The sequence below is a fragment of the Heterocephalus glaber genome, unplaced genomic scaffold, assembly GCF_053883595.1.
Source record: "Heterocephalus glaber isolate CG9 unplaced genomic scaffold, H.glaber_assembly_v1.0 deba00000768, whole genome shotgun sequence".
Classification (NCBI taxonomy): domain Eukaryota; kingdom Metazoa; phylum Chordata; class Mammalia; order Rodentia; family Bathyergidae; genus Heterocephalus; species Heterocephalus glaber.
Window position 1 is genome coordinate 1,774,833 of NW_028258162.1, and position 21,942 is coordinate 1,796,774.

General features: G+C 49.1%; 1 protein-coding gene and 1 pseudogene across 4 annotated transcripts in view; both read right to left on the reverse strand.

Annotated features, from left to right (window-relative positions):
- The window catches only part of Iqsec1 (IQ motif and Sec7 domain ArfGEF 1), a 280,229-nt gene that overhangs the window by 171,506 nt on the left and 86,781 nt on the right, over positions 1-21,942 (reverse strand). The gene's annotated exons all lie outside the window — the stretch shown is intronic.
- Positions 472-1,963, reverse strand: LOC106010642 (zinc finger protein 713 pseudogene; annotated as a pseudogene).

The following is a 21,942-nucleotide window of genomic DNA, read 5'->3' on the forward strand; positions in this document are numbered from 1 at the left end:
AGGATAACGCTGCAGATGGGGACTGCTACCATCCCTGATGTACAGCTGAGGACAGTGACACTCTCAGGGCCAGTGACATGGTCCATGACGGTGTGCTGTGCTGCCTCTGGCCACATGTGTCTGGGCCTCAACTCCCCTGCACACACTAGGAGAGAGGAGCCTAGACCTCTTGGGCCTTCTCCCTCACTCCTTGGCACCTCAGGAAACTCATCCGGCCACAAACACTCCACTTGCCCCATTATGTTCAGGAGGAAGGAAAAGGAACCCCTAAAGCCTTCCTTGAGACAAGCATGCCTGGGAGGCTGAATCAGGAGGATCGCAAGTTCAAGGCCAGCCTGAGCTATAAAGAGAGTTCAAGGTCACCTGGCCATATAATGAGACCCTGCTTTAAAAAACAACCCCCCCGCAAAAAATGACCTTCAGAGGCCAGTTTCAGCCAAACTGGTTGGCTTTTTTTTTTTGTGGACGTATTGCTCTTTTATGTTTATTTTTTATGTTTATTTTGTTTATGTAACTGATAATACTACAACATTGCTTTAATTAATGCTCAGATAATTTCAAAGCTTTATAGCATAAAACTTACATGTGAGTAATAGTAGTTATTTGTTACAGAATTTGTTCATTTATTTTAAAAGTTTTATATCAGATTTGGACCATGGCTCAATATATTTTTGTTTATAAAATAATTTTCACTAGTTATAATACCTACTGGGAATATAATGTTACTAGTTTAAAGTATACATTTGGTTTTTATGCATTAGAAGTTTATGTATAAACTTTCTCTCCAAAATGAATAATTTGATATTGAATAGAAAGATCTGAAAAAATTTTCCACATTTATAAATTCACAGTTTACCCTGCTACAACTTATATGCTGCTAAGTGAAGGCCGGTGGCTTAAAGTTTTCTCACATGTATAGTCACATAATTTCTCACGGGCATGGATTTTCCTATGTTGATTAAGGTGTGGACTCTGGATAAAGGCTTTCCCACATGCATTACATTTGTAGGGTTTCTCTCCTGTATGTGTTCTTTCGTGTTGATTAAGATACGTCCTCTGTCTGAAGGCTTTCCCACAAAAACTACATTCATAAGGTTTCTCTCCAGTATGAAGTCTATGACGTTCAGTAAGAGATGTGGTGAGGCTAAAGGCTTTCCCACATTGATTACATTTATAGGGCTTCTCTCCAGTACGGATCTTCAGATGCTGAGTGAAGGAAGAATGTTGACGGAAGGCTTTCCCACATTCACTGCATATAAAAGGCTTTTGCCCTGTGTGAATTCTCTGATGTTGAATAAGATGTATTCTCTGGCTGAGTCTTTTCCCACATTCATCACAATTATAGGGTTTCTCTCCTGTGAGCACTATCTGAGGTTGGGTATGAGACAAATTGTGGCTGAAGCCCTTTCCACATTCACCGGGATTCTCTTCAGTATGAATATGATTAGTGAGAACATGTTGATTGAAGATTTTTCCACATTCACTATATTCATAAGGATTTTCTCTTATATAGTTTCCCTGGTAATAAATCAAGTCTGAATCATGTTTGATGTTATTTCCTGGTGTGTCATGACTAAGGGGTATTTTAATTGAAGGAACCCTCTGATGTATAATAAGGTTTGAGTTCTTTTTATAGTTCTCTTCAAATTTGTAACCTTTAATGCTTCTTTCTTGTGTAATCTTTTGGGGGATGAAAGATACTTGTCCCAAATGTCTCTGCTGGTTCTCTTGGTTAAATTCAAACTGATAATCAAAATCCCAGAGTCCTCCTAAGATGGAATACCAGAAACTGTCTCCTGTTAGTCTTTCCATAATGATGTCATAGGTATGATTTTTATCAGAAATATTCTGGTTTAAAGGGTGGAGGGGGTGAAGGATGCACAGGTAATGGGGGAAAAATAAGAACTAAGATACATCATGTACAGGTACAAGCATCCAATGATGAATGTAAACATATTGTATACCTAAAATGTACCAATAAAAGAATTTTTTTTAAAAAAAAAAGCTTCTGCACTGCAAGAGAAACCACCAATAGAGCTAACAGACAACCTACAATGTCGGAAAAATTTTTTAGCAGCTGTACCTCAGACACAGGACTACTATCTAGAATATATAAAGAATTGAAAAAAATCAGACCCCCCAAATTCAAAGACCTAATTCAAAAATGGACATCTGAAATGAACAGATATTTTTCAGACAAAGAAGTAAAAGCAACAAACAAATATATGAAAAAATGTTCAACATCACTGGTCATTCGAGAGATGCAGATGAAAACAACACTGAGATCCCACTTCACTCCGAAAGAATGGCTGCTATCAAGAAATCAACCAATAACAAATACTGGCGGGGTTATGGGGAGAAAGGAACCCTTCTCCATTGTTGGTGGGAGTGCAGACTGGTGCAACCACTGTGGAAATCAGTATGGAGATACCTCAAAGAACTAGGACTAGAGGTCCCATTTGGCCCAGCTATTCCCCTTCTGGGTATCTTCCCCAAAGAATTAAAAGAATCATACCACAGTGATATATGTGCACCCATGTTTATAGCGGCACAGTTTGTAATAGCTAAAGCTTGGAAACAGCCCAAGTGCCCATCAACTGGAAACTGGATAAAGAAGATGTGTGGTTTTTGTTTTTTTTTTAATAAAATGGAGTACTACTCAGCCATAAAGAATGAAAAGCTAGAGACATTTATAGCTAAATGGATGCATATTGGGGCCATACTCTTAAGTGAAATAAATAGGACACGTGTGTAAATACCGAATAGTTTCTCTAGTGTGAGAAACTGAAAGTGTAAATAAGGATGAAAATGATTAAAATGAATAATTGATAATTTGAAATAGGAAAAGGTCCAAAGGTGTAGTGGTGGTGGGAGGGGAAGGGGAAAGGAAAGATGGGAAAGGAAAAATTATGAGAAAAGAAAAAAAATGGAAATGAAATCTATGTAAATAGGGAAGGGTGGAGGGGGTGAAGGGCGCACAGATAATGGGGAAAAAATAAGAACCAAGACATCATGTACAGGTACAAGCACCCAATGATAAATGTAAACAAATTGTATACCTAAAGTGTACCAATAAAAAGAATTTTAAAAAAGTACTCATGCACTACATGAAGATGTTTCTACCAAAAAAATTAGGAAAAAAAAAAAGAAATATTCTGGTTTAGAGTTGATTTTTTGATTTTAGGTCCATTGTTCCCATCTAGGTGAGCTCCCACGGGGTGGCCTCCTTCTCTCGTCCGTCCACAGCTCTTCCTGCTCCAGCTAAGTGATCACTGCTGGCTTATAAACCTGAGGCCCCAGAGCAACCAGATTCCTGTAGCCCTCTAGCATCACGTCTTGGTAGAGGTTCTTCTGAGCAGGGTACAGCCGTTCTCACTCTGTGGTGAAGTCCACAGCCACATGCTAGAATGTCAGGGATTCCTGAGACCTGACTCTCTGTGATCCATCATCCATTTCTCTCCTTCATGTTCCCTTCCTTAGGTCACAAGATTACAGGAAGAACATGGGCAAACACAGATGGTTTCTTTGGGTATCAGCCAGCAGAACTGTTACACCTCTGCAGTTCCTGTGTGGCAGTGTCACCGACGCTTTGTTCTCCTCCAGCACAGCGGCTCAGTTGGAGGCGCTGCAGCTCTGGCAGCCTCAGCATCGCGGCTGGTCCTTGAGAGCTGGTTTTCTAGTCTGAATGTGGCTCCTGCCCCCAGTCATTTATATAGAGATTTTTTTCTCTGAGACACAAATTTGTCTTCTGTCACGGATCTTGTGAGATATAATTTTAGGCTAAATACCTGTAATGAGATTCACCAGAGTTGGCAGAAGAAATTCCCATCTTGGTCACTCAGCGACCTAAGGAGCATTTCACCTGCTTCTTCACTTCATTCTTTCTGCGATCCAGGATCCTGCATTACGTTAGCTCTCCTTAGTGTCTTCTAATCTGTACGTTTTTCAAGCTTGCCGTTATTCCATGAGGTCGACAAGCCTTCGTGTCCGCTGACCCGGGAGCCACTGCCTCCCCCGGCTGGCATTTTAAGCTTTAACTGGTTATGGTTGTTGTTTTATTTTTGATTTTGCCCTAAGAGAAGTCTGAAGGGAATTATCTGGTATTGACAAGATCTGGAAAATTTCCAAAGACTTAAGATTCACCCTCGATTCAGTCCTGGATCAGTAGGGCATCCTGACACGCAGCTAAAGACTCGCAGGGGAGGCCACAGGGCTGGGAAAGGCTAATGGGCCTTGGCCATGCTAAGTGTGTGAAGAAGACGGACCGGCCAGTCCCCCACTGTGCCCTTGGCAGGAGCCACCTGCCGGGGCCTCAGCCCCGCCCAGCAAGGCCTGGAGCAGCTGGCTCAAGGGATGAAGGGGTCTTGGGCTCCTGCAGGAGGGCAGCTCGTGAAGGGATGGCTCTGAGTCCTTCTTTGGCCTTGGAGAGTCCCCAAGCCTTGTCTATGGGAGGGTCCATGTGTGATGCCCCCAAACCTTAAAGATCATAGAGACAGCTGGCAGCACAAGAGACCATGAGTCTGGCTGCCCAGTGGGTGCCATCTTTCTGGGCCTCAGTTTCCTCACTCAGGTTGGTCCAGGCCAGTGATTTTTTATGTGTCACTTGGGAGCTTGTTAGAAATGCAGATGCCTGGGCCCCACCCAGCTCTCCTGAGTTACAAATGGAGACCAGGCCAGCCACTGTTCGGGGACAGGGAGACCCAGGTGTTTGGGGGCTGCTCAGGTGGGTCCCTGCTACAGATGATGTCCTTGGAGAAAGCAGCCTCCTCCCTATGACAGCCTGTCTAGGACAGATGATGATGTCTCCCGCGTTGACCCCAGCTCTTCCCATCTCCTCTCCCAGGTTTTCTTCTCTTTCTTTCTTTTGACACTGTCTTGCTACGTAGCCCAGGCTGGCCTCGAACTCAAGACAATCCTCCTGACTCAGCCTCCCCAGTGCTGAGATAACAGATGTGCACCACCACCCTGGAATTCTTCCTGGGGTTTCTGTGAGGGGCAAACGGCATCACATGGACCAAGTACCTGACACTCATTGTGCTCTGGGCACTAGGGCTCTTCTCATCGCCATGTGCAGAGGGAGACATGGAAGCTTCTCGCTATCACTTAGTTCTAACTCTGTTCCCCTGGTGGACTCTGGGTGCTTCTGGGGCAGGTGGGGCCTGGCTGCAGACCCTGGCACCCAACTCTTGAGCAATCAGTGCTGAGAACCAGGCAAGGGGCCATGTGCAGAGCCTCCAGTTCCCAGCACTCACCCAAACTTGAAACTTTCTCGTGCAGCCACCTCCTCGGAGCAGTCACCAGGCCTGGGGACAGCCAAAACCCCACACTGCCCCACCTCAGCGGGGTTCCTCCTGCTTTCCAGGTGCCCTGGAAAGGTGCCCCCTTCTTTCTCCCACCCCCTCCTCTCCGCCACAAAGCAATCCTGGTAGGGGCCCCTTTGGAATCTACACTCCCTTCTCAGCGTCCACACCGCATCCCTTCCAAATTCCTGTCTCTGTGAGCACGTGACACAAACCCCGCCCCATCCACTGCCCAGCCCCATGGAGCTGCTGTCAATGCCAGGGCTTGAACTTCCCAGCCGTGAGACCCTGGGCAAGTAAGTCCCCAAACCTCACCACCGTGCCTCCGTCTCCTTACTTATAACATGAATCTTCCCTCTAAGATGTTAGGGAGACTGAATTACTACCAACTGCCTGGAATGTAGCCAGTTTCTATCCAACCTTTATTAGAGTCATTGTATACCATGGGCCGAGGGTTCCTGAGGAGCCACCAGAAGGCAGGTCCGCCAACCTCTGAATGACCTTGGCCAAGTCCTTTCTCTCACCATCATTAGGATACAGGGGTTAGCCAGAAAGTGCTGAGTCCCAGTGGGGTTTTAAGGCATGTCCACAAAATCTTGACATTCTTCCATTTGAAAGGTGGACTTGACTCTGGGTGCAGTGGTGCGCATTCATGATCCCAGAACTCTCGGAGGCTGAGGCAGGAGGACTGCAAGTTCCAGGCCAGCCTGGGTAACTTAGTGACTTAGCAAGACCATGTCGCAAAATAAAAAATAAAAATGAAGGCTGGAAGTGTAGCTTAGTACAAAGCCCCTGGGTTCAATTCCCAGCACTGCATTAAAAAAACAAAAGGCCAGGTGTGGTGGTGCACGCCTGTAATCCCAGCACTCGGGGGTTGAAGCAGGGGGATTGCTGTGAGTTTGAGGCCAGCCTGGGCTACATGGTGAGTTCAAGCCCAGCCTGAACTACATGGCAAGTCGCTATCTCAACAAAAACAAACAACAAACAAAAAGAGGAGAGGTTGAACTCTCTATTTTTAGACTGCAGGCTAGACTTGGTGCCTTACTACTTGTCTTTGTGTCTTGGTCCATTCAGGTTCTCTAAGTACTGATTGCTCAGTTTTAGAGGCCTCCTCAGTCAAGATCAGTCAAAGTGCTGGCAAATTTGGTGTCTGGTGAAAGCCCACTTTCCAGTTCGCAGTGGCCTTCTAGCTACACCCCGCATGACCACGAGTGAGACCTGGAGTCTTACTCAGGAGGGCTGTGCCCCATGACCTGCCACCCCCCAAAACCCTGCTTCTAATGCCCTCGCTTTGGTAACTACGTTACAGAGGAATGGGCGAGGGGGCCAACATCCAGATCAGAGAGTTTCCAGGGTACTACGGTGGCAGGCGTGGTGCTGGGTGACTCCCAGGGCTGGGCCACAGCAGGCACTGCTGCTCTGGAAGCCTTGCTGTCCAGGACCCCTGACTCTGGGGACACTGACGGTGCCCAGGGAGAGGCCCCTGGGGAGCCGGTGAGCTGGTGTGGAAGCACTCCCTCTGCTCCAGTCAAGTCTTCAGTGATCACAACCCCACCTGAGAGAGAGCCCCAGACATGGGAGGACAGTAGGTGTCCAGCAGCCAGGAGAAAGTGACCAATACAATGTTTCATTCTCATGCTTGAAGCAAGCTCAGAAGCAGTGCCAGGTTCTGGGGTGCAGCCCCTGGCAGAGCACCCCATTCCTCCTCGTGGCTGTGTGAGACCCCCTGGTATCCCCCAGCTCCAGGAAGCAAGAAGAGACAAAGCCAAAGTGAAGAGCAGGCACAGACCCCATCAAAGGCCCACAGTGACCTGCCTGCCTACAACAGCAGAATCCCGTCTAGGTCGCCCACATTTTCAAGGTGACCCTGAGCTGTCATAAAATCAAGGAAATAGTTGAGATAGATTCAAACCACCCAACCAGTGAATTGATTTGAAAAATTGTGTTCTCTCCGAAATGGGGGATATCGCCAAGCTATAGAAAGGCATGTAGTCCTGTTACAAACGGGTCAGATATTGCATGATTCCATTGGTGCAGTCTCCCAAATAGAAAATCTACAGTGACAGATTAGCGGGCATCAGGGACTAGAGGACAGGGAGTAGGGAGTGACAACCAACATGTACAGGGCTTCTTTTTGGGGTGCATTACTCTGGGACCATCTGAGACACCCCTGATCATGCATGATACAAAGGCAAACTGCAGTTGCACAAAGACCTGAGTTTGGTCCTTAGCCCTGAAAAAGGAGGGGGACAAACTGTATAGCTTGTGAATCCCATCTGCATAGCATGTGTCAAAACACAAAGGGGAAGCACAGCCCAGCCCAAGAGGGGCTGTCACAGGAGGCTCCCACACAGAGCTGGGACCCCAGGAGTGACTCTGCAGGGCACAGGAACACCTGCCCTGCCATCTGCATCCAGAGTTTGAGGTGGGCAGAGGGAAGAGCAAAGGCTCCCCTGGGAGTGCGTGACAATCCAGAGATGGATGGGAGCAGGGACGGCCAAGAGTGGCACAGAGCAGGACTTGGAAGTGGCCGCAGTGGGGCCTTGAGATGACTCACCTGGCGAGGTCAGCTCGGCCACATGGAGCCCCTCGCCATCCCATCCCCTAATTCAGAGGCACCACAGGCCTTGAACCTGAACCTTTGCATATGACCCCCAAAACAGGTAATGGGGACACTCTGCCGAGGGCCTCTGACCAGAGAGACACGTCAAGCCATGTGGCATGTGCCAGGCTGCGCCATGTGGGGCCCTGCTGGCCCTCCTGCTGGTGGAGCAGCTGTCACTGACACTGCCGGTCCTGCCTCTAGGCACACTGCCGTCCACAGGACCAACCACAGATCCAAGGGACAAGGTAGCTCCAGCCACTGGATTTCTCTTCCTGGGGAGGCAGGGACCCTAACCCACTCCAAGCTGCTCTGCTTCAACAGCTGACCCTAGATGGGCAGAGGGAAGTTCTCTGGAAAATAGCGACCTGCATCTTCCTAGGCTGGGATTGAGGGACAAAAAGGCATGGCCATACCCGTCTCACAGCCCCTGGCCAGGCCCCTGACTACTGGTCCCCAGCCACACGCCCCACACACACCCTCTAGCACCTGCTAAGGCCCAGGTGCTATCCCAGGTGCTGGAGATTCACTGGTGCCAGAGACCCTGTTGCCATGGAAATGACCTCCCAAGGGTGAGAGTCAATCAGCGAATGAACAAATAAAGGTGCAATTTCAGACATTACAAAAGGCTGTGAACACAAGGAGGGCACTGTGGTCAAGGGTGGTAGACGGGGCCCTCAGCTGGGTGCCCTGTGCCTTTGTGCTACTATTACAAGGTAACCTGAGTAAAATTTCTCAGTTCTGGAGCTGGAAGTCAAAGAAGCTGAGATACCAGCTTTGGAGGGGTTCTTAACACAGGTCCCCTCTGGCTCTCATCCTTCTCAACTTGTTGTTGCAGCTTTGATTGGTGTAGAGCAGGGAAAACAAGTTCCCTGGGACCCCTAAAGGGGCAGCAGCCCCTCATGAGCTCATGTACTGCTAATCACCTCTCAGGCCCCACCTCCTAGCAGCCTCATGTGACAGCATAGGGGTTCAACATATGCACTTCAGGGGATGCAAGCATCCTGTCTATAAAATTAGGGGAAGCTTTTTGAGGACCTGAGTTGAGCCTTGAAAAATGAGGGGCTTGTGGGAGGTCAATTCCAGGCAGAGTATGCAGGAAGGCCTCATGAAAAGGACATGGAGATGAGGAATTTATCCAGGTGGGGCTGAGCCCCAAGGTAGGAGTTCTAGGCTTTCTGATCTGCAGAGAGAACACATGGGACATGGCTGACCTCACCAGCTATTAGGGTAAAGCAACTCAAGACACAGTGAGGCACTGTTTGGTGCCCATTCACCAGGCAGAAATAAGAAGCCTGCTCATTTCCAGCATTGGCAGGATGCAGAACAACAAAGACTCATCACCACTGGTGGGTGCATCAAAGCTGAAAATTCTCATCCCTTAAAGACTGTATCCACTCCCAGGAACACACTGAACACAAATGCATGATGAAGGGCACCAGGAGGTAGCACAAGAATGTGCACAGCATCTTATTATGCAAAGCAGCCCCAAACAGAAATGACTCAGTGTCTATCGGGAGGATAATGGGTAAATAAACCAAGGCAGAGCACTCACAGCAGTGAATTCTAGTAATCACAAGTTTGAGCAACTTGGTCAAGGCTCAGTTACCTTATGTGGAGTGAAGATGGAAAGTTCCAGAAGGTAACAGATAATAAATTGCCTTTTTACAAAATATGAAGTTTTTAAAAAAATAGGATGTCTGGCTTTTGCTTGTGATGCATAAAGCTAGAAAGAGCATTGTTTTCATGCTGAAAACAACTCACTGCTAATTCACCACTCTTCAACCCATCATAGACCTCAAATGGCAGGCACCCAATTCACTCAAAATCAACAAAAGGCAGGTACCTCCCAAAAGATAGAGGATGTGAACACTGGCTTCCCTGATATATTTGAGAAAATAATGGCTGAGAATTTTCCAAGATGAGTAGCACATAACCAACTATAGATCCAAGAAGCACAGAAAACACCAAGCAGTTTAAATATAGAACAAAGACGACAAGCCCTGGCCTATCATCTTCAACTGCCAGAAGACCAAGACAAAGAGAAAATATTGAAGGTAGTCAGAGTAAAAAGACAGCTATAGGGAAACAAAGGTAAGAATGACAGCAGGTTTGTCATCAAAAATTATGTAATCCAAAAGACAATGGAGTGATATTCTCAGTGTTAAAAGAGAACTGTCAATCCATAATTCTATACCTACTGAAAATGTCATTCCACAATGACAATAATACTAAAAAAGGGTCTGGGAACATATAACAATACTAAATATGTGTACATTTAGCAGCTTCAGAATACAAAAAGTGGAAACTTTCAGGAAAAAAAAAGAGACAAATTCACAATTCTAGTTACTGACTTTAATAATCCTTTCTCACTGACTAGTAAAGCAAGCAGAGAAGATCAGCAAGGATACAGAAACACCTGAAGAATGCTACCAACCAACATGACCTATTAATACTTACGAAACAATGTACCCCAAATGTACTTACCAACCCATCCATCCACTCATCCATCCCACAAATCCATGCTGGACATCATTGTGCAGTGGCCATCAGACTAAGCAGAGATGCAACAAACCTCTTAAGGAATGTAGAGTCTGGCTGGATAGACAGACTGGTAGACAGGTCATTTCTTTTCTTCTAGAGTCTAGTTGGTGTCATGATATAGATAATAAGAGAGGGGGGCCTAAGTACCTAGCAGTGAGCACAGCAAAGCCTCAGAACATATGATGAATGAAATTGTTTTACTCATATTGAACATTCTTTAAGTATAATTTTGAGCAAGTGTTGGCTTTGCCTACACAGCATCCATTCTCCAACTTGTGGTAGCTGTATTCCGATAATTGTCTTTTGATGAACCATTCCTGCACATTCCTACCCATGAGTTTTATGCAGGCCTGAACCCACTTCATTAAAAAGGTGGACAGGTGGCCCATCCTGGCCATGATAGTTAATCTTGATGTCAACTTGAATGGATTAAGAAAAGCCTAGGAGGGCCGGGGATTTAGCTCAGTGGTTCTGCCACCTGCCTCGAAAGCGCAAGGTCCTGAGTTTGATTCCTGGTACCAAAAGAGAAAAGAAATGAAAAGAAAAGCCTAGGAGATTAGTGGAGCACAGTTCTGGGTGTGTCTGTGGGTGACTGGCAGGTAGGCCAAAACTGAGGAGGGACAGAACCACCCTGGACGTGGGTGGCACCAACCAATAGGCTTGTAGCCTGGACGGAATAAAAACAGAAAGAAGGACGAAGTCTGCCTTTTCACATCAGGGGAGCTCTGGTCTTCACCATGGCCTGTGGACACCAGTCTCCAGTTTCTTCAGGCTTCCAGCGCATACTCTTGAGCCTCCTGACACATAACCTTCAGCTTCCCATGCAAACTCACACTAGACTCTGCAGTGAGCTCCAGGCCTTCAGCTTTCAACTGGATCCTGCAGTCCTCCAGCACGTAGACGGCCCTTTGCCTTCTTCCACCCCTGGTTTTGTAGGCAGCCATTGCGAGCCTACCTTGTAAATCCCGTATATTAAATCTATTCCTCTAATGGACCCTAACTGATACGCTGGCCAATACCCTAAAGAATTAGAGAAGACCTATACTCCTAAGCTGCCATAACTGATCCAGGAATAATAATAGTAGTAGTAAAAATATTCACTAAATGTCAGACACCATTCTAATGGGTGAAGGGATGAAGGCATTGATAGGTAATGGATAGATGGATGTATGGACAAGTGGTCTTATGGGGAAATCAATGGGCAGATAAGTAATGGACATAAACATGAACTGGGCAGATAAATAAGTAATGGAGCAATAGGGAGATGGGTGAGCAGATAGAAATGCACGTAGAAATTCACCAACCAAGACTGTATTCTGGGCCGAAAAAACAATCCTTCACAAATTGAAAAAAACTGAAAATTAATCACTTCTAAATCTTGTGGGGGTTAGAAAGGAAATCACTAGGCAAACTTGAAAATATCTTTAATTCAATGAAAATGAAAACAACTATCAATATCAGAAATGCAGCTAAAGTAATGTCCAAAAGAAAATTCATGGCAGTCACTGATTACGTAGAAAATAAGAAAAGGTCTCAAGTGAAACTTCCATCACAAGATACTAGAAAAGTAAAGCAAAGCAAAGCAAACCCAAAGCAAATAGAAGAAAGTAAGTAATAAAGACAAAAGTAGAAGTCAATAAAGTGAAGAATGGAAGAACCATAGAGAAAATTTTGGGGCTAAATTTTTAAAAGTCAATAACATTGATAAACCTCCAGACCAGGAGTAAGCAAACGCTTTCTGCAAGGGATCAGACAGTAAACGTTTTTAGGCATTGCTGGCTGCATATAGTCTATCACACATTTTTCTTCTTGTTTAAGAAACAGGGGCCTCACTACGTTGCCTAGGCAGGCCCTGAACTTCTGGACTTAAGCCATCCTTCTGCTTCAGGTTATCACACATTCTACTGGCATATATTCTCACGTTTTCTTTCATTTGTTTTGAAGTTACTGGGCAGGATTGGGCTGGAGGCTACAGTTTTATGACCCCTGGTTTAAGATGATCAATAAAAAAAAGAAAAAAACAAAACAAAACCATGTAACAACCCAATGGTGTGGCACACACCTGTAATCCCAGCACTCTGGGAAGCTGAGACAGGATTGCAGGTTTGAGCCCTGCTTGGGCAAGGCAGTGACTCAGTGAGACCCTATTTCAAAATAAAAAAAGGCTGGGGATGTAACTAAATGCAAAGGCCCTGGGTTCAATCCTCAGTACTGCAAAACAAACAAACCCCTCAAAACAAAACAAAAACCCAGAAGTGACAAAGAAATACTAGGGACAGTGCTGGGTCCATACATATGAAAACCTAGATGAGCTGAGCTAATTCTTTAAAAGATACAAACTTCTCAAGTTCACCCAAGAAGAAAAAGATAACAGGAGTAGTCCTACATCTATTAATGAAATGAATTTACAGTTTAAACAAAACAACCCTGTCAAAAAAGAAAGCTCCAAGTGCACATGACTTTGTTAGTGAATTCAATCAAGCGTGTAAGGAAGAGATAACAATAATTCTACACAAATCTAGAATTTCTCAATTCACTTTATGAGGTCAACATTGCTCTTATACCCAAATTTCTCAAAGACATTTTGCACGAAAAACTAGAGCACAATAGCCCTCATCAACAGGGATATAAAACTCATCTACAAAACACCAGTGAATAAAATTCAACAATAAGGCTAGTTCCCCATTAAGATTAATCAGTATGGGCCGGGGATTTAGCTCAGTGGTCTCGCTGCCTGCTGCACAAGTGCAAGGACCCGAATTCAATGCCTGGTACCCAAAAAAACCCCAAAAAACCCAAATTAATCAATGCAACACACCATGTCCAGCAACTAAAGAATAAAAATGATACAATTGTGTCAAAAGATACAGAAAAAGACATGGAAAATTTCAACATCAATTTATGACAAAATTCTCTGCCCCATGATGTACAGAAGGAAATCTCTCCAACCCGATAAAAGGCATATACAAAAATCTCCAGCTAACTCTATATAAAGTGGAGAAAGAATGAAGGTTTTCTCACTACAATCAAGAACAGGGCTACTATTTCCACTCTCACTCTCCTGTTCAGTGTCAGACTGTGGATCCCAACCAGGGCAAAGAACAAAGGAAAAGAAGAAGCTGAACTGTTATTCACACACCACATAATTATCTAGGTTAAAAATTCCAAAGAATCTCCGGAGAAGCTAGAATAAGTGATTTGAGAGAGGTCACAGGATTCAAGCTTAATCCTTAAAATCGAATCATTTTTGTATATTCCAGGAATGGCTTATTGGGGATGGAATGAAAGAGCAAGGGACTGATAACAAACCCAAGCTCCGGAGTGCTGGGTGTGGACATCAGGGGACAGGATGGCAGGAAAGCCTAGGAAACGAATGTCCTAGTTCCTGACCACGGTCATGGGTCCACACTGGTCACAGCTGCAGAAAGACACATCAATAAGCAAATAAAATCAAAGAGGGAGGAAAAGCCCTCTGCGTTCTCACTGAGACCACAGATCCTAGGGGTTGGACTTGGAGACTATCAAGGGTTCCACTCCCCCCGGGGCAGCCATCCAGGTGCTGTGTGCGAGGCTTCGGGCCGAGAACCCAGGCACAGGTCCTGGCCCTGCTTTGACCCGTGGTCTGACCGTGGGCAAGCCCTGGACCTTGGCGACCTCATCTGTCAGACAGCAGGAGTGAAAGGCTCTGCCCACCCGCCAGGCAGCCTGATGCAGTGCCAGCCTTCGCCCCGGGCTCAGCGCCCTCGAGCTTGTCATTCAGGCTCACACCAAGGTGCCCAGTCCTCTCTGCACCCTGCCCCTGTGCCATCCAAGGAGCAGACAGCCTCTCTGACTCTGTTCGCCCCGCTGCCCCAGCCCACTCCCACACCCCACTCCATGGCCAAGGTCCAGGTCACTGCCTCTCTTAGAGGTCGCTTCCCCCTCCAGGCTTCCAGCACCTCCTCTTCGGGGCCTTTTCTCTCCAGCCCAAGCCCCTGCCTGGCCTACAAGTTCCACTCAGGTGCCTCCAGCCATCTCAGCCTCAGGCACCGAAGCCCTGCTCTCCCCCTCCTTCCCCGTGAGTCCCCCTCAGCCTTCCCCCAGGATGTACCTGGGAACCACCCCCCAGCCAGCAATTCCTGGGCCCTGCAAGTCGCAGGAGAAGCCAGAACTCCTTAGAACGTCCCTCCCTTGGCTTCAAGATGACTGGCACCTGCTGCACCTTCAGGTCGCAACTCGAGTCACCTGCTGTCCCCCTTCCCCATCCCATCACTCTCCTCAGCGCTGGATGCTCTCCAAAGCTGCAGGTCCTTATTTACTTCTTTAGTCTGTGCCTCCCTCCTGAGTCTCAGCTCCAAAAGCTTGAGGGTCTCATCTATAATCACCAGCAGCAGTGCCCCATGCCTAGAACTGAGCCCGGCACCAGAAGCGCCTCAGGAAAGACTTGATGAGAAAGGCACAAAGTATGATCACCGCCCTAGGAACAGCTCCATGACTTCCGAAGACAAGGTCATTACCCAAGGGGACAGCCCTTTGAGGGAATGGGCAAATCCAAAGACAGAATCCAGTACTGTCACTAGAAAGAGAGACTCTCACATAGACAATGGGGGCCACCTAAGGCCACAGCGGAGATGGCAGCACAGGCAGATACTATTTCTACCACACAGACCAAACTCACCCCCATGCTCTACCCTCCTTCCTCCCGGCCAGGAGCTTCTAGATGTAGCCCGTGACCTGGTCTCAGTAGGGGCCCTAACGGGCAGGGCTCTGAGGAAACAGACTCAGGTGGCCCCAGTGATCCGGCCAGGCCCTAACTCCAGTGAGTGACAAGACCTAGCTCCAGCCTGGGTTAGCCCAGCAAGGTTCCCAGGAAGTCTGCCCTGCAGCCCTGCATTGATTCTTTCCCCCATCTATCTCCCTTTTCTCTTTTTCTTTTTGGACATAGGCTCTGTAACCTTCCCTTTCTCCCAACTGCAACATGGATCTGACAGCCGCGGGGGTGGCGTTCGTGTGTGCTTTTCCAGCTGAGGATAGGAACCCAGCTCCCAGCAGGTTCCATTTGCCTTGCTCCTTGGCTCCTCTCTCTGGGCCCTTCTTCCTGCCCCACTGGTTCCAGTGCCGCTGCTCCTGTTCTCAGAGCACAGCCCTGAACGTACTAGGCTCCTTCCTGACTCAGGGCCTTTGCACCTGCTGCTCACTCTGCCCCACTCCATGCATCTTACCCTTTTCCTCCTTCCAACACCACCTCCTCAAGAAATCTGCTCCTGGCCACCCAGTCCTAAGGGGCCTTTAGTGGGTCACCTGCCACCCTGGGACACCAGGGTCCTGAGGGCAGGGACAGCCCGTCTCCTTCACCTTGGTGTCCAGCACTGCCTGCTGCTTTGAGATGGAGGCTCTATAAATAGCCCAGAGCCCGAGTGTGGGAGAGATCTTTTCATAGACCCTGAATTGTGATCAAGGAAGAACAGTGACAGAATTTGGATAAATATGATCATTACCAGAGATGAAAAGTCTGACAAAAATGGTGTTTATGGCTGCTTAAAATACCCAACACCTGGAAAGAAGGCATTTGGGGCTAGGAAAGCAGGGAAATTGGGCTCTTTTGCATTTTCAGGACTTGCCTACTTTGCAGTTACTTTAAAAAAGGACTCACTCGCTTGGGCTGGGTCTCCTCCCACTGGAAGAGGACCCACCCACCAGCTGGCCGGAGGCCCACAGGCCCTGTGATGTGCACAGTCCTGTCGGGAGCCTTGCTGATTGCTCCCTGTTACATGAGGACAGGGCAGGGCTGGTCCAGCATGGGCCATTGTAGTGGAAACCAGCAGGGAGGAGCTGGCCAAGGACTCGGGACAGAGGTTGATCATGTAGGTTAATCTCGCTTCTACATCCAAGGTAGAGCAGCTGGGACAGAAGTAAAGGACTTGGGCCCTTTGGCAGACAGAGTGCAGAAGGATTTCAGATTGAGCCAGAATGGAGTCTCTGAGACCTAAGAAACCACAAACCAAAGACCCCAGAGGAGACACTCAACAAGCAAGGAGCAGAATCCAGATCCCTAGAAGGCATTGCACCAGGGACAAGCACACTGGGAGGATGGAGAAATCTCCCATCACACAGTGCTTTGGCTGACCATGTTGGGAAGATTTGGGATGGCCACGGAGATATCCAGACAAGCCCTTCCCTCACCTACCCATCCATCTATTCACCCATCTCTCCTTCTGCCCACTGTCCATATATCCACCCTTCCCTCTACTCACTCTTCCATCCATTCACCCGCTGTGGTGGTCAGCTTTCATCCCCATAACCTAAAACCCTAGGCAAGCAACTTACACAGAGGAGACCTTTATTTTTGATTATAGTTTTGGACGTTCCAGCCCAAGATTGGGCAGGCCCATTATTTTGGGGTTGGTGGCAAGATAACATATCAGGGCAGGGCTGCATGGCAGGGCAAATAAACTCACCTCCTGGCCAGGAAGCAGAAGAGAGGAGAGAGAAGGGTCCCCAGTCCCATTGAGGGCACACGCCGGAGGATGTAGGACCTCTCCCCAGGCCTCACCTCTTAGCCATTCCGTAGCCTCCCAGTAGGATTCTCCTGGGGACCAACCCATAGCGCTCACCTGTCCAGCTGCCATCCTCTCACTCAGCCGCCATCCACTCTTCCATCCTGCAAGCCTTTATGGACACCTATCACCGCCTAGAGGCTGCACTAACCAGAAATGCATGTGAGTGCCCCAAGAGCCTACAGCCTAACTGCACAGACAGACTTGGAGATGGTCACTTCTCCTAAAGCCTAAACAATGTCATGACACAGACATGCAGAAGGAACAGCAAGGGCCACAAGGAGGATGTCTTACTACCTTGTCTCTGGGGCACAATACCCAACACCCCCAACTTAAAGGAGGAGAGGTTTGTTCTGGCTCCTGTTCTCCAAGTTTCAGTCCTTGCACGGTTGGCTGGCTCCAAGGCAGGATGGCATTACAGAGAGGCCTGGTGGAAGAGAGCTGCTCATAGCATGGCGGACAGGAAGCAGAGTGAAGGGAGGAGCTGAGGAGGGAGATCCACCCTTCCAGGTCACACCCCAGTGACCTCCTCTTCCCACCAGGCTCCACCTCCTAACAGCAAGTCAGCTCCAAGGCCCCATAATCAGTCGCCTTCCAAAAGCCCCACCTTTGAGCTCTTGAGGCATTGGGGGGACATCCAGATAGCAACCATCACAGAGGGGGAGCCCCACACACACTGCACCTGCCACAGCAAAGGGCCTGAGCATCTGTCTGATGAATGCATTTTTCCTTCTTTGAATGTGTTTTAAATGTGATTTTAATAAGGAGCATCATATAGAATGTAAAGTTTTGAATGACGAATTCATTTGACTTAACTTATTCCTTGCCTGCCTCTCTCACCAGCTTTCATAAGAAGAGAAATTGTTTCTGTCCTCTTCACTGCTACCTCCCAGGACCCAGTGGGCTGCCACAAAGCAGGTGCCTGATAAATATATATATGTTCAAGAAACTTCTCCTCTGATTCCTGACTGTGTTTCCATCACTGGAACTGGAGAGAAATCAGTTTTGAAAGAGGAAATATCTACTTTTGCTCATGGTTTGGGTGGGCTCCGTCCATGGCTAATTGGCCCTCTTGGTTTAGTGCCTGTGGTGAGCAGGACATCATGGTGGGGAGTGTGTGATGAGCAGAGTTGCTCACCACACAGTGGCAGGGCTGCAAAGAGAGGAAGAGGAGGGGCTGAGGTCCAAATACCCGCTTCAAGGCTACATTTCCATTCGGCCGGAAGGCTCCATCTAGGGCTCACCTCTGAAAGACTCCAGCACCTCCCAACAGTCCCTGGGGCTGGGCCCAACCTTCCAGCTAACAGACCTTGGGAGATGCTTATCCGGCCCACAGTACAGGCTGCCACAGTCTATCAGGGCTGCTTACAGCCCAACACCAGACCAGGTGGCATATAATCAACAGAAATCTACTTCTCAGTGCTGGAAGCTGAAGTCCAAGATCAAGAGTGTCAGATCCTGCTCCGAGAACGGCCAATTCCTCCTAACCATCTCGCTCTGACCTCCATCTGTCTTGAGCCTCTTGTACAGCACTGGTCCCACTCGTGAGGGCTCTGCCCATCTCCCACAGGCTCCGCCACCTAACACCCTCACGCTGGCCGGAGGATTCCCACGGATGAATCTTGGAGGAAAAGCACTGACCTGCCTTTGTCTCTCATTTCCACCCAGTCTCTTGGCCTTGGAACTCACTGCCATGCTGGCCTGGACACCAGTGCTTGGTGCTTTTGTAGGACCTGACCCGGGACTCGCTTCCACTTTTCCTTCTTCCCGTGCCCTGTCTTGGGCATCTGCCTCTGCCAAGGGAACCACCCCTCCCTCACTCCTACCTGGAGGTTCACGGAGGCTGAGCCCCCTCATCTGCTCCAGGGGAGCATGTGGCCCTCTTCCCCCACTGAGCCCTGCCCGGAGCAGCCACACAGCTGGCTTAATTCACGATGGCCATGGGAAGCACAGCACATGACCCGGTCACGTGCCATGCACTGTATTCTAAGAACTTACTGTTTATTTACCTTTGCACACAACAAAACCCCCTAAGGTAGACAGGCTACCATTAGCCTCATTTCACAGAAGGGGAAGCCAAGGCCCACAAAGACCAAGTGCTTGCCTAAGATCGCGAAGATCTGAAGTTAAAAAGCCAGGCTTTGAAGCCCGCGGTCTCCAAAATTCATGCCCCCGAGGGCCACGTCTTTTGGGCAAAAGGCAAAGCCACATATGCGAGATTCAGTTCCCAAACTTGGACTCCATCTACCCATTGAGAAATGCCCTCTGAGCACTGCAAACGTGGAGAGAAGCTCCAGAGGAAAAAGCCAGGCCTGAGAGGGGCAGGGCCGGTATTTCAGCCCCTCGATCCACCCATGCCTGAAGGCTATTTTTGATTTTTAATTTTCATGGACTCCAAATTCCTTTCCTGGAATTTCAGCAGGCCCCTAAGCCCGTCTGAGTTGGGTTTCTGTATGGACTAAGTTGGAAAACTCCCACCTTCTTCAAGCCTGGGACCCAAACCTGAAAATGCCCTCCGGAGCTTAACAGATTTTGCACGTTGGCCTGTGTCCAGTATCTTGCACCTGTGTCACCAGCTGCTGTCATCTGTTATCTCAGCCTGGCCAGTGTAAATCCACCTAGCTCGGAGGAGGGCCAGGAAGGGATCAGAGGCCCCACCCCATCGCGACAGGTCAGAGAGGGAGCATGTTCCCTAAACTCCCAGCTGCCCACACTGCCATCTCCTGCCTGTGTCCAGGTCTTGGCTCCCTCTATGCTAAGGGCCCCTGCCTCAGTTTCCCCTGCAACCCTATAGCATGCCCCTGGTGTGGAGACCTGCCTTGGCATGAACCCCAACTCCCCAGCTGATAGCTAGAGTCCTGCTCCAAGCCAGGGACCCACTCCCACCTCCCTCCCTAGTGCCGGCAGCACTCTATCCTCTTCCCCATCAGCACCTTCCTCCTGCATCGCTCTCCCTGCATAGCTCTCTGGAGACCCCGATCAGGACAGCCGAGCACAGGAGGCTCAGAGGAGAACAGCACGACACTCTTGTGGCGCAGGGCCCTGGTCCCACATCTCTGTCCCAAGGCACAAAGCCTCCTGCCTCAGCACCTTTCTCCTGCCGTCCCTCTGCCCCCACGCTCCTCCTCCAGGCCTCCCAACTCTGCTGCTCCTCACAAGGGTCTCTGCTCAAACGCCACTGCCACATGGACTGGCCCTCTCTCTGACAGGGCCCTCAGATTCTCCTCATGCTGTTTCCAGCCTGCTAGAAATGACTTCCTTTACTGATATACTGGTTGTTGCTCTGCCACTGGATTGTCGCCTCCTGGAGGACAGGACTCGCATCATCTGCCTGTTCACTGCCTCATCCCAACTTCAACAAGGCACACAGCAGGCACTTATTAGATCTGATGTGTGCAGGGCTAGCCTGCTCCAAGCCTGCTGCTGGGAAGTGAGCAGGGTCCTGGCTTAGGGACCACACTCCAGGCATCTCAGCCAGACCTCACTGGCACTTCTGCTCTCTTCCTCTGGCCTCTTGCTTTCACTATTCCTGACTGCCCAGGGCTCTCTGAGGCATCTTGAGTCGGCCACCACCTATACAGGTGTCACCCAAGCAGAGCCTAGGGACAGCAAGGCTACATCTGAATGCACCCTAGGCAGCATCTCCAGAGGGAGTATAGGTGCCTGACACATTAGCCCTCTGAACTCTCTCAGCAGCCCAGGCAGAGGGGACCACGACCACTTCCATTTACAGGGATGCGCAAATGAGGACTCAAGGAGAGACACAGTCACCAGTTACGTGGCCAAAGGGCTGTGCAGCCCAGGGATGCCCCACGCTAGGAAGGGGTAGTTAGGACAGCCTGGGAGGCAAAGGTGGGTCTCCTTTCCTGGGCTCTAAGTGCTCAATTGTGGTTCCTCCTGTGGAAATACAGGTAACCCTGTGTCGCTGCTCTGACAGGCCACAGCCAGAGGGCCAGGAAGCTGGGGCAGGTGAATGGAGAGGGCTGCAAGTGGCCCCCAAAAGCCCACTCTCAGCACAGCTCCTTGACCCATCCTCGGGGAACCCACCCTGCCAACAGCCCCTCTCCAGCCTCCAGATTCAGGAGCCCCAGGCTGTGCTGTCCCGGTGCCTGGGGGCTCCAGCCTGAACATCAGGTTCTGCTCCTCCTGGACGATTCCCCTTTTGCTGACTCCTGACTCCCTGAACCACCAGCTTCCTTCTACCCTCCATGGTTCTACAGCTGCCTGCCCGGAGAATAGTTTCTGAACCCTCCCCAGTGGCCCACCGCCCCACCTGGCCTTTCCACCCAGCAAGGTGCCCAGGACAGGGGCATGGCTGAGTGTGCTGTTTCCTGGACTCTTCCCTCAGGGTCTCAGACTCCACCATCCAGGACTCCCATCTTCTGGCTCGGACAGCCCACCTGCACCAAAGACCCCTGGCTGCCCATGTCCCAGAGCTCATGGGGTTCAAGGAGGCGATTCAAGGTGTCAGAGGAAAAGCCATTTCCAACTTCCGGTTCTCCTTCACCTGTCCTGCAGGACATGAGTCCAGCCGTCAGCGTGTGGCCTTGACCTCCCTCCTGTAACATGCACTAACCTCCCTTCCTGCCTCCCAGAGGCTACAGGCTAACTAGAGCCAGAAGTCTTCCTTGGTCCCCGGGCCTCCCTGCATCACATGGATTCACTTTGCCTGTGTGAACCCCCTGGTGTGCCTTGGATATCTCTTAGGCACTTTCCCCAAAGCCTTGCAGACAGGTTTATCAACTGCCTTGAAGGCCCCCAGGGCAGCACACACCTGGTTGCTCAAATCTGTATTTTTGTGTTTTTGAGACAGGGTCTTGCTATGTAGTCCAGGCTGGCCTTGAACTCACAGCAATCCCCCTGCCTCAGCCTCCGGAGTGGTGTGTGCCACCACACCCAGCTCAAGTTGCTCAAATCTAGAAACACCAGCATATCTCCTCCAGGCCCTCGGCTGATTCCC